Source organism: Dasypus novemcinctus, chromosome 14, assembly GCF_030445035.2.
Source record: "Dasypus novemcinctus isolate mDasNov1 chromosome 14, mDasNov1.1.hap2, whole genome shotgun sequence".
NCBI lineage: Eukaryota > Metazoa > Chordata > Mammalia > Cingulata > Dasypodidae > Dasypus > Dasypus novemcinctus.
In genome coordinates, this window is record NC_080686.1 from 78013455 (window position 1) to 78025000 (window position 11546).

An 11546-nucleotide genomic window follows, 5' to 3' on the forward strand; every position below is an offset into this window, starting at 1 on the left:
TCCTGTGTGGCCTTGTTTCATGGCTTACAGTTTCTTCTTTTTATAAAGCCTCCAGTAATATGGATTAAGACTCACATTGATTCAGCTGGTGACACCTTAACTAACTGCACCTTTGAAAGGTCTTATTTGCAAATCAACCACACCCACAGGAAAAGGGATTAAAGAACACGTCTTCCATTGAGATACATAATTCAACCTGCATATTCTTCAAATACTTATAAACTTTTATTATTTTATTACATTTACATTGTTGAGCTATTAGAATTCATTTTTTTGTGTGAAAAGTTTGATGAATTCGTCTCATATTACCCATATATTTCCTTTTAAAGTGACTTATTTCTTATTTTTTAGTTTTTTGATAAAAAGATTTAAATTTGTTTCTTAATTTGAAATTGTGTTGATTCATTTATGTTAACATAAATCTTCCCATTTTCATTGAACATTATTTGCCATTTACCAGAATTTCACTTTGATTTTTTAAATCCACTAAGATAAATTTTGGTCTCTACATTAATAAACACAAAAGAAAGTCACTCAAGTACACTTGTATAAGCACCAGCTAACTAAATTCTTAACTTTTATATTGACTTCCTTCTTATTTAACTGCTAAATCTAAGTAAATGATTTATTTTGCAATTGTAAAATGAAATAAAAATTTTAGCATGTTAATGATATTGTTGTTTTCTTAACAAGAAGAACCTTATTATTTTAAGTATCATTAAATGAAACAAAAAAAATTTCACAATATATAGGCAGCTACAGAAAATTGTGAAACATATCTCTTTCTTTCCTTAAACTCTTGGAACAGAATTGACAAAATTTAACATAAAAGCATAAACTAATGACTAAGTGAAAAAATTTTTTAAAGTTCTGACAATATTAAAACACATATACATGAAAGCCTTTCAATTCTGAAGGGGAATAAAAAGACTTATTTTGAAAATCTGATCAAACTAAGCACCAATAATGTTGATTTCTAATAGTGAATACTCTAATTTACTTCCAAGACACTTTTTAAACTGCAATCAGTACAAGTTATTTTGGGTTTAATTCTTAATAAAAGGTATTGTTTTTAAGGTTTCTTTACTGAAATATAAGAGCACACCCATATGCAAAAGCATGTGGAACTTATTTGTGTTTATGACAAACTATTTCAAGCAAATCAAGAGAATTTCATTAAAATCAATACACATATCCCGATTTTCTGTACATAAAATTATATTTCTGATAAAGTTTTGGGGAAGTTTTATGCCTATTTTCATTTTTTTTATTTAAACAAATCACATTGTTTAGTTATATATTTTTTTTTCCTTTTTACCATTCAAAGCCAAAGCATTTTGTTTACTCACCAAACTTGCATATTAAAATTGACAAATATCTCTTTCTGAGACTACATTCCATTCATCAGTGTTCTCCTTTTTATCTTACTCTGCTTTGTCTCTTGAATCAGGCCATGTATTTTTTGGTCACCATCCTTGTTATCTGTAAGATAAATATATACATATTCCTGTTTCTTTATTTTTCATTGCAGTGCTTGATATTTTATTTTCCTCCACACTTCCAGTGTTTGTTACATGCATACTCATGCATCTATGTTCTAATTAAAGTTATGTGTTGCTTTAGTCAGCGTTTCATTTGATAGTACATCGCTAAAGCAGGGAATGAGTTGGATTGTAAATGTTTCCAATGCATTTGAAGAAATATGTTGTTTCTTTAAAGGCCTTCAGAATAGCAATATTGTTCACACCAATTTTGTGTTTTGCATACTGTGGAAGACCTAAGATTATGAAGCTTGCTCATGTGCCCTTGCTCAGGATGGTCATATTTTTATTCTAATCTGGTTTTCAGCACTCGGTCATGTGTTTCTTCATTATTATACACAGGATCTGGTTGAGGGATAGGTTTTTTGTGTGCATGTGGCATATCCACAGAATGGTGATAGTATACTATTATCTTACCATCAGATGGCAAAGAGAACTCACTTTGCAATTACAGTAATCTGGAAGAGAAGAGTATGTGGATTTATGGCAAATGCAATATAAAGCTCCATTTTGAATTGGAAATAAATATTTCATAATAGTTCTGCTTGATGTCTCCTATTTTACTGCTTCTACTGCCATAGCGAATCAAGATGCTTCTCGTATGGTATAAAAAGACATGTTTTAAAAAGAAACTACTATTAAAATCTGCTTCTAGGCACAGTATTTTCATACCCACCATTCTGGGTGGCATGGGAGGAGTACAACCTATGTCTTCTGGCCATGAATCTCCACAGACTTCACTGCAATTTCACCATCCTGTCTCCTTTCTGCATTTTGTTCTGTCTTCTGTGCTCTATTTTATTGCTTTTCTCCTTTTTTCCTTGCATTCTCAAATGAGGAGATTTCTTATAAGCAAAGATAGTCTTTGGATTCAAATGCTGTTTATTCCTGAAGTGATAGAATACTGTTCTTAGATTACATGTTGACTAAACAATTAATAAGCCTTCTTATCTCTAGTTGTAAACTTGTAAGTGATATTGTGAAAGGTGTTGTATATAGTCGTCCAGAATTCACTGACCAGGCCAATGCTAATTTGGCCAAGATATATGCAGGAAAATCATTTTAAGCCATTGTCTTGTCAGAGTTCTTGACAGTAGGAATTTGTGGCACCAAACATCTGGTATGTCATGTATCACTAAGCTTTGTGCTTCCAAATATATCTATTCCTGGACTATCCAGAATTCACTAATTTAAAAATAACAATCTATGCACTGTAGAAAGAAGAGACATAATTGAAGAATTCCACAAATTAACATTCATATAGAAGATATTTTATCTTAAGGCTTGCTACAGAAAAACAGAAGTCTTTTTTTGCATGTATCTGTAACACTCAAAATATTACATCCTTTATTAACATTAAATTTTTACTAATATGTATATAACAATCTAGAGTATAGAAAAATTTCAAATTTATTATACAATTTAATTCTCACAGATAATATTTAACATTTTATTTCATCTTCCTTTTACTTAGGAAACATAGGGTCAAATAATTTTGAAACTTGACTTTGATAAGAGAGTTGAACATTGTATAAGACTAAACTCAGGGCTTTTTCCATTCTCTAATATAAAGCTTCTCCTACTTATACACACAGATGATCTGTGGGCATGATGCTAAACTTAATAATGAGATCAATATTTTCAGTGTTGGTTTATTTAAAGAATCAAAAGGTGGAACTTCTAAAGGTTCTGCTATTCTCACTTGACAACTTGAATAATAAACTGGGTTTACTGTAGTGATATCAATAAATGCAGGGATTTCTGAGTTTCTTTTAAACAATTAAGTATTTCAATATTTGTTTCCCTTCTAATAATTAAAATTTCATTTTATAAGTGAATCAATCTTCAAATTTGTGGAAAAGCTATTGTTACTCAGCTCTCCTTATTTTATGTACCGTGGCCCCAAAAGTTAGATTATTAAATAGCCTTTACTCTTTAAATTAACTTTTTGAAAGGTGTCCTTCCACAAAAATCTTCAGAATGTTACAAGTGATTGCATCTGTAGAGAGGTTAGAGATTATGTGTCACCATTATAAATAGTCCTAATATATTTCATCCTCCCATGAGTTTCCTCACTACTGTGGAAATTGTCCTTGTGCAGACTGTAAGTATTTCATGGACAGCAGTATTAAATGTAAATTGTACACTAATTTTTAATTAATTATTCTGTTAATAGCTGGATTTTTCTCAAGTTTTATAATGGCATAAGTATGCAATAAGAAATGCCTAGTGTCAATTTAATTTTGTTTATTGGAAATTAAATATATACCACTGACTCATTAATAAACAATTTTTCTAGTCCCAGAAACACATTTGAAAAATTTTAAGAGGATCATTACAAAAATATTATGTTACCAAATTTAGAAAATGTTTGGGCATAAATTTCAGAATGCTAAAAACTCTTTATTACTGTAAGTAACACCTTTATAGTGGATATAAACAAAATAAGCTATTGTCCAAGTAGCCATTGATATTATTATCTTTAACCAACATTGTTTTGACAATAGAGGTGAAAAATTGATTCATAGCTATCATGAAACAGAAGTCATTGAGGTATTTTTAATGGAAATATTCAGGAAAAATTGACTTATCTGTAATTTATCTTCCACCAATTAGTAATATTCTTTGTGAAAACTAGAGCAAGAAAAATGTCTTTCCCACATTTCTAACTGTTTATATTTGCATATGCTTATTTTGTTTCCCGCAAGCCCCTTCTTTTTAAAAGACACTTCTTCACTGTCTTTATTCCTTCTCTGGCATTATTAATTTCTTATGCAATCTGGAAAATAAGAAAATTGGGGGAAAAAGCTTATCAGGAGTGGAAATAGATATAATTTATAGCATTTTTTAACAGACCAATGATTGCCCCTTCTCTTTAATAATCAACTCCAATGCACCTGAATTGGTTGCTATTTTAAATTGTCTAGAAGGAAACAATATGAAATATGAGAAATGTTGGCTCATAGCCTTACTTTTTTTTATAGAAAAGGAGAGATAATGTACAATAAAGTACATATTAATATTCTGTATTGGATGAATAGACACTTAAAGGCTTCAATGTGATGCCTTTAACTCAATTTATTGTTGTCAATTGTTGTTGTTATAACTCTATGAGATGACTTAAAATTTAATGTAGTTCCTCATATCTTTTGAATGTAGCATTTAAACAAATAAAAAGAGGGAAAAAGTTTAATGTAGTTGACCTCTGATCAACAAAGATGGCAGCATAAGATATCCCAGTTTTCTCTTCCCTACAAAATCTTTGAACATAGCTACCCATAACTGATAGAGTTGTTTGACTCCAAACTCTGGAAAACAGTTAAAGGGTTGCAGTAACTGGACAAGAGTCAAGTCAAGAAAAGGCAGCTTTGAAACAGTAGAAGAAGCTCATGGTGGTCTTGTTAGCCCTTTCCATGCTTATCCATAGTGTAGTGTGGACTCAGCCTGCACGCCCATTGTGGGTACTCACTTCTGGAGGGAACAGTTAATCACCATGCACCTACTGGTGTGTCTGTATGCTGTTTTCAATCAATCAGGTGGCATTCTGAATCTAAACTAGAAAACTGTTTCTTGGTTTCTCCTTCCAGAACTATATTGCAGGCAGAAGCAGCTTATAAGCAGCTCAAAGAGTATGAGAAATAATTAAGTCAAAATGGCCTGGAGAAGAGAATTACTATTTTAAAGTCAAACAAGGTGGGGTGGGGGGGTGGGGGAATCTACTCACAAGGAGTAGATGGGCATTCAGATTCCTGAAACAGGGGCATTCTGAATGCCATGAGAAAGCACAAGTCCAGGACAAGACAGTGACTCAGAAACAAGCCCTGAAACAATGGACAGGACCTTGTACTTCACATTTGCCTTGAGCTGATCTTCTTGAAATAGCTTTCAAGAAGAGATTATTTTTCAATGAAATCTCTTTCACATCACATTAAAATATTGAAAAATACACTGTGCAGTGAAATATTACATGACAAACAAACAGGAAATGATGATCCATGGAAAGGAAGAAGATAAAAATATAGAAACTAACAATAAAGAGGACCAACTTTAGATATACCAAAAAAAGCTTTTAAGAAAATGATCCTCCATATGTGTAAGGGATAAAGGAAAACACAGAGACAGAACTAAAGGATATCAGGAAAACAATGGACAAAAAATATGAAAATCTCTGTAAAGAGATTGACATTTTAAAAAGGAATCAAACAAACATACTGGAGTTCAAGACCAAAATAAGTGAAATGAAAATTTCCCTACAGGGTTTCAACAGCATATTAGAGTTGGAAAAAGAATCAATGAATTAGAAGGCAAGAACATTAAAATGTTTCAGACTGAGGAAAAGAAAAAATAATAATTTTAAAAAGTAAAAAAGTCTAAGAGATTTGTGGCATACCTTCAAGCATAACCAATATATACATAAGGAGAGTCCCAGAAGAAAAAGAGAGAATGAGGCAGAAGGAATATTCAAAGAAACAGTGACAGAAAACTTCCAATATTTAACAAAAAACATGAACAAGCAGATTCAAGAAGTCCAATGCTCCTAAACAGTATAAACTCAAAGATAACCATGACCAGAAAGCTAGTAGTCAAACTGTCGAATTCCAAGTAGGACAAACTGTCGAATTCCAAGTAGGACAAACTATCAAATTCCAAGGACAAGGAGATTTGAAAACAATATCTTATGTACAAGGGAGGCTCAGTAGGATTAAATACTGTTTTCACATTAGAAAATATGAAGGCAAAATGGCAGTAGAATGAAATACTTAAAGGGCTGAAAGAAAATAGCCGAACAAGAATTTTTATTCTCCAAGACTGTCTTTCAAAAATTAAGGAGAGATAAGATTAAGTGTATCAGCTAATCAAAGCCGAGGATGCTTACCACAACTAGACCTCCCCTAGAAGCAATGCCAAATGGTATTCTTCGGATTAAAAGGAAAGGACATTAGATTATGGATCAAAGTGACATAAAGAAATAGCCTCCTGGTAAATATACTAAATGAAGAAAGATTATTGATAAATCTAAATTTTTTGTACATACTATTTACAAAGACATAATTTGTAAGAAATACAATAAGAAGTTTTAGAAGTAGAGTATATGAATACAGTTTCCTGCTAACATTAACTTGGTATGAAAACAAAAGTGATTATTATAGATTTAGAATGTTCAGTTTAAGCCCACCTGGTAATCACAAAGAAAATGTCTGTAAAATATAAAACACTTTATAAAATATAAATATAAAGTGAAGGGACTCAAAATGGTACACCACAAAAAATCAAATAAATATGAAAGTAGGCATTAACAGAAGAATGAAGGAACAGAAAAGTTAAAGACTTACAAAGAACAAATACCAAAATGTCAGAAAAAAAAAAGTGCTGCATTATCTGTAGCTACTTTAAGTGTAAATGATTAAACTCTCCAGTCAAAAGGCAGAGGTTGGCTATAAAAACATGATCCAATTATATGTTGCATACAGAAACTCACCTAAATTCAAATAAAAATGTAGGTTGAAAGTGAAAGGATGGAAAAATATACCATGCAAATAGCAACCAACATATGCATGAGGTGGCTATATAGGTAAAATAGACTTTAATACAAAAATCTTATGAAGGAAAAGAAAGTCACAATAGTTCATAACAATAGATAGATAGATAGATAGATAGATAGATAGATAGATAGATAGATAGATAGATAAATGATTGATTGATTGATAGAGAATGATAGAAAAATGGATATATGGATCAATTCAACAATAATATGTAACAATTATAAATAGATGTTGTATTAGTCAGCCAAAGGGGTCTGATACAAAATACAAGAAATTGGTTGGATTTTATAAAGGGTATGTATTTGGGGTAGGAGCTTACAGATACTAGGCCATAATGCATAATTTACTTCCCTCACCAAAGTCTATTTTCATGTGTTGGAGCAAGATGGCTGCCAATGTCTGTGAGGGTTCAGGCTTCCTGGGTTCCTCCTTTCCTGGGTCTTGCTTCTCTCAGGGTTCAGGGTTCCTCTCTTCCTAGGGCTTCCTTATTCCTGGGGCTTGCTTCTCTTTCTTCTGTGTACTTACTTCCTGGGGCCCCAGCTTAAGACCTGAGCATCAAACTGCAACATCAGAAACCCTCAACTCTGTTCTTTGCCATGCCTTTTATCTGTGAGTCCCTACCCACCAAGGGGTGGGCTTTTGAAACCCTTAATCATAACTCAGTCATGCCTAGGTACATATCAGATAACAAACATAACCCAATATCTATTTTTTGGATTCATAACCATATCAGACTGCTACAGATGTGCACTAACAGCAGAGCTGCACAATATTTTAAGCAAATATTGACAGATTTGTAGGGAGAAATAAACAATTCTGTAATAATGGTACAAGATTTCGATACACCACTTTCCATAATGGGTAGTATATCTAGAGAGAAGATCAATGAGAAAATGGAAGACTTGATCAATACTATAACCCTACAAGATCTAACAGAGTAGAACACTTCATCCAACAGCAGTAGAATAAAAATTCTTATCCATTGCACATAATTGTCCAGGATAAATCATATGTTAGGTCTTATCACAAAACAAGTCTCAATAAATTAAAAAAACATTGAAATCGTACAATGCGTATTTTCTGACCACAGTGTGAGAGGGGGGTTCTTCTATGAATTCCACCAGCAGAGCCTGTTTTGAATCTCTGCTCTGGAGCTTCAACACAGGAACAGAGGAAAGCTCAGAATGAAACACCTCTGTGGAAAGGTATGCTGGAGAGTGCCATCTGCTGGCCAGTTTAGAAATTGCAGGGACTAAAACTGTATCCTTACCCCTGGGAGAAAGTCTTTGCCACACTAGTGCATCCCTGGCCCAATTTTGATAAATTAAGCCAGCTAATTTTAAAGACTTAGAATAAGTTGAACCAAATATCAAAGAAGAGCTGTGGGGGGCGGAGGGGAATGCAATAGGCAGGAAAGAGAAATAGCTCATCAGAGTAAATTCACCAATTCAGATGCTTAGACATCAGCAAAAAATTATACTCCATACTAGGAATCAGGAAGAGATGGCCCAGCCAAAGGAACTAACTAAATATCCTGAAGAGATAAAGGATTTAAAACAATTAATCAGTGATAATCACACAACTCTCCTAAATCACTTCAAAGAATTTAAAGAAAGTATGACTAAATCAATAAAGGATATTATGAAGACACTGGGTAAATATAAAGAACAATTTGAAAGCCTGCAAAGAAAAGTAAAAGATCTTATGGGAATGAAAGACAAAATGAATGAGATTAAAAATCATTAGTTGAGGCATATAAGAGCAGATTTGAATTGCGTAAAGATAGAATGAGTGGTTTTGAAGACAGAACATCTGAATGGAAAAGACAGAGAACTGAAAGAAGAGAATGGAAAAAATGAAACAGAGACTCAGGAAATTGAACGACAATGTGAAACACAAATATTCACATTATCAGTGTCCTAGAAGAAGACAATGGAAAAGGGCAGAAAAAATATTTGAGGAAATAATGACCGAAAACTTCCCAACCCTTATGAAAGATATAAATATCAATATCCAAGAAGGACAGTGCACCAACTGGAATAACTCTGAATAGACTTACCGTGAGACACTTACTATTCAGAATGACAAATATAAGATAAAGAGAGGATTCTGAAAGCAGCAAGAGAAAAGCAAAGCATCACAAACAAGGGAACCCTGATAAGATTAAGTGCTACCTTCTCATCAGAAACCAAGGAGGCATAAAGAAAGTGATTCACATATACAATATAGGGACTCCCATATATCCAACATCCAACTCTTTTCCCCCTTCCCCAGCGATGATCTTTTTATATGTTCATGTTATATTTGCTGCAGCTGATAAACAGATATTGAAACATAGCTTTCAAACATGGTTCCATTTTGGTTTACATTATGGTTTATATTTTAGACTACAATTTTCTAAGTTTTTAGTTACCTTATGCTTTACATTATGGTTTACATTTTGGCCTATAAACTTTTATACATTTTTTGGTGTAATTTAACATGCCCTATATCCATCATTGCATGATCTTGTGGGCCAATTGCATTGCCCCCCAATTACCCTGATTCCATCTATACTATACATCTCTCCCCCTCCCCTTTCCCACAATGACAATCAATTTTCACTACTTGAAGGACCAGATTCACAGATACTTGCAAGAATGCTGAGGGCTTGACATACTGGACTGCCCTAAACCATTGGGAGCCACCAATTCTCTCAAGAGACACAACTCCCTCTGTTTGAGAACATCAGACCTCCCCAGGATGTGGGTACACCTTCACACTCATTGTATGGGTTTCCACCCACTGATATAACATACTGTGACAAAATGAGTACTCACACAATCCCTAGAAGCCTGCCCCTGTGCCAGATGCCCCCCCCCCTTAAGTACCTTAAACAGGTAATCCTTCCTTATTATATTTTCTAAAGAGTTCTCAACATTGTACTTTCAATCACATATTTGACAATCTCCCATGTTCAACTGTTCCCCCTAGCCTTCCCCCTAATTCCTTGGGCCATCTGACACATCCTCCCAATCCTAACCCCCTGCAAGTCAGCAAAGCCCCACCCAAAGGTATCCCTATGCCCCAATCTTATCTCTCCCTGTACAAATACTTACCTCCAGCTTATCATAGATTTCACCCATGTTGGCATCAGCTCGCAACCTGGGTCCTGAGTCTCATCAGAGTTGCAACTCCTACCCTCTGGTTCATTGGACTTACCCAGGTCAGCTAACAGGGAGGTAAGGATGGTTGACCACCACACCAGGGAACTGAGAGTCCCTACAACTGCAGGCAGAAGAGTTGCATCAGTCATCCATGTGGAATCTAAGCCCTCTCTCGATATAAAGGTGGAGAGGACATCATCATCCCAGAGACCACAGGATGGAGGAATAAAATATGGATTAGAGGGGACTTCCTGATATTCAACTATGGAACTATTGTGACTAGTAATGGAAGGAATTGTAGCATTGATTTCAAGAAAGTGGCCATGATAGTTGCTGAGGGCAGGGAGGGGGAGGAGGAGATATGATGTGGGGCATTTTCGGGACTTGGAGTTGTCCTAAATGATATTGCAGGGACAGATGCTGGACATTGCATGTCCTGCCATAGCCCTCTGAATGTACTGGGGGAGAGTGTAAACTACGATGTAAACTATTGTCCATGTGGTGAAGCAGTGCTCCATGGTATATTCACCAAATGCAGTGAATGTACCACAATGATGAGGGAGGTTGATGTGGGAGGGATGGGGGCGTATATGGGAACCTCTTATATTTTTTTAATGTAACGTTTGTTTGTGATCTATGTATCTTCAAAAAAATAAAATTAAAAAAAATTGATGGGGTGGGGAGTTGGGGTATATGGGAACCTCTTATGTTTTTAAATGTAATGTTTTGTGTGATCTATCAACTTTAAAAAAGATAATTTAAAAAATAAATTTAAAAAAGAAGAACAAAGAATACTGTATCCAGCAAAATTCTCCTTCATAAATGAGGGTAAGTTCAAAGACCTCACAGACAAATAAGAATTGATAGAGTATGTTATCAAACAACAGAATTATAAGAGATACTAAAGGGAGTGCTTCAGTCAGAAAGGAAAAAAAAAAACAACAAGAGTGAGAGACTTGGAGAAGAGTTTAGCAATGAAGATTATTAGGAAGGGTAAACTAAAAGGGTAAGAAGACAGACAACAGAATCATGTGACAACAGAGAGCCAAAGGACAAAATAGACGAAGCAGGTAATGCCTCTATAGTAATAACATTGAATGTTAATGGACTGAACTCAAAAATCAAAAGACATAGACAGATAGAATGGATTAAAAATATGGGCCATCTACATGCTGTCTACAAGAGACCCAACTCAGATGTAAAGACACAACCAGGTTAAAAGCGAAAGGTTGGAAAAAGGTATTCTGTGAAAATAGTAACCAAAAAGGAGCTGGGGTACTGATACTAATATGGGACAATATAGATTTCAAATGCAA

General features: G+C 34.1%; 1 pseudogene; it reads right to left on the bottom strand.

Annotated features, from left to right (window-relative positions):
* Window positions 1-10209, bottom strand: part of LOC101441343 (ribosome biogenesis protein BRX1 homolog pseudogene) — a 56121-nt pseudogene extending 45912 nt beyond the window's left edge.
* Between the last annotated feature and the right edge of the window lie 1337 nt (window positions 10210-11546).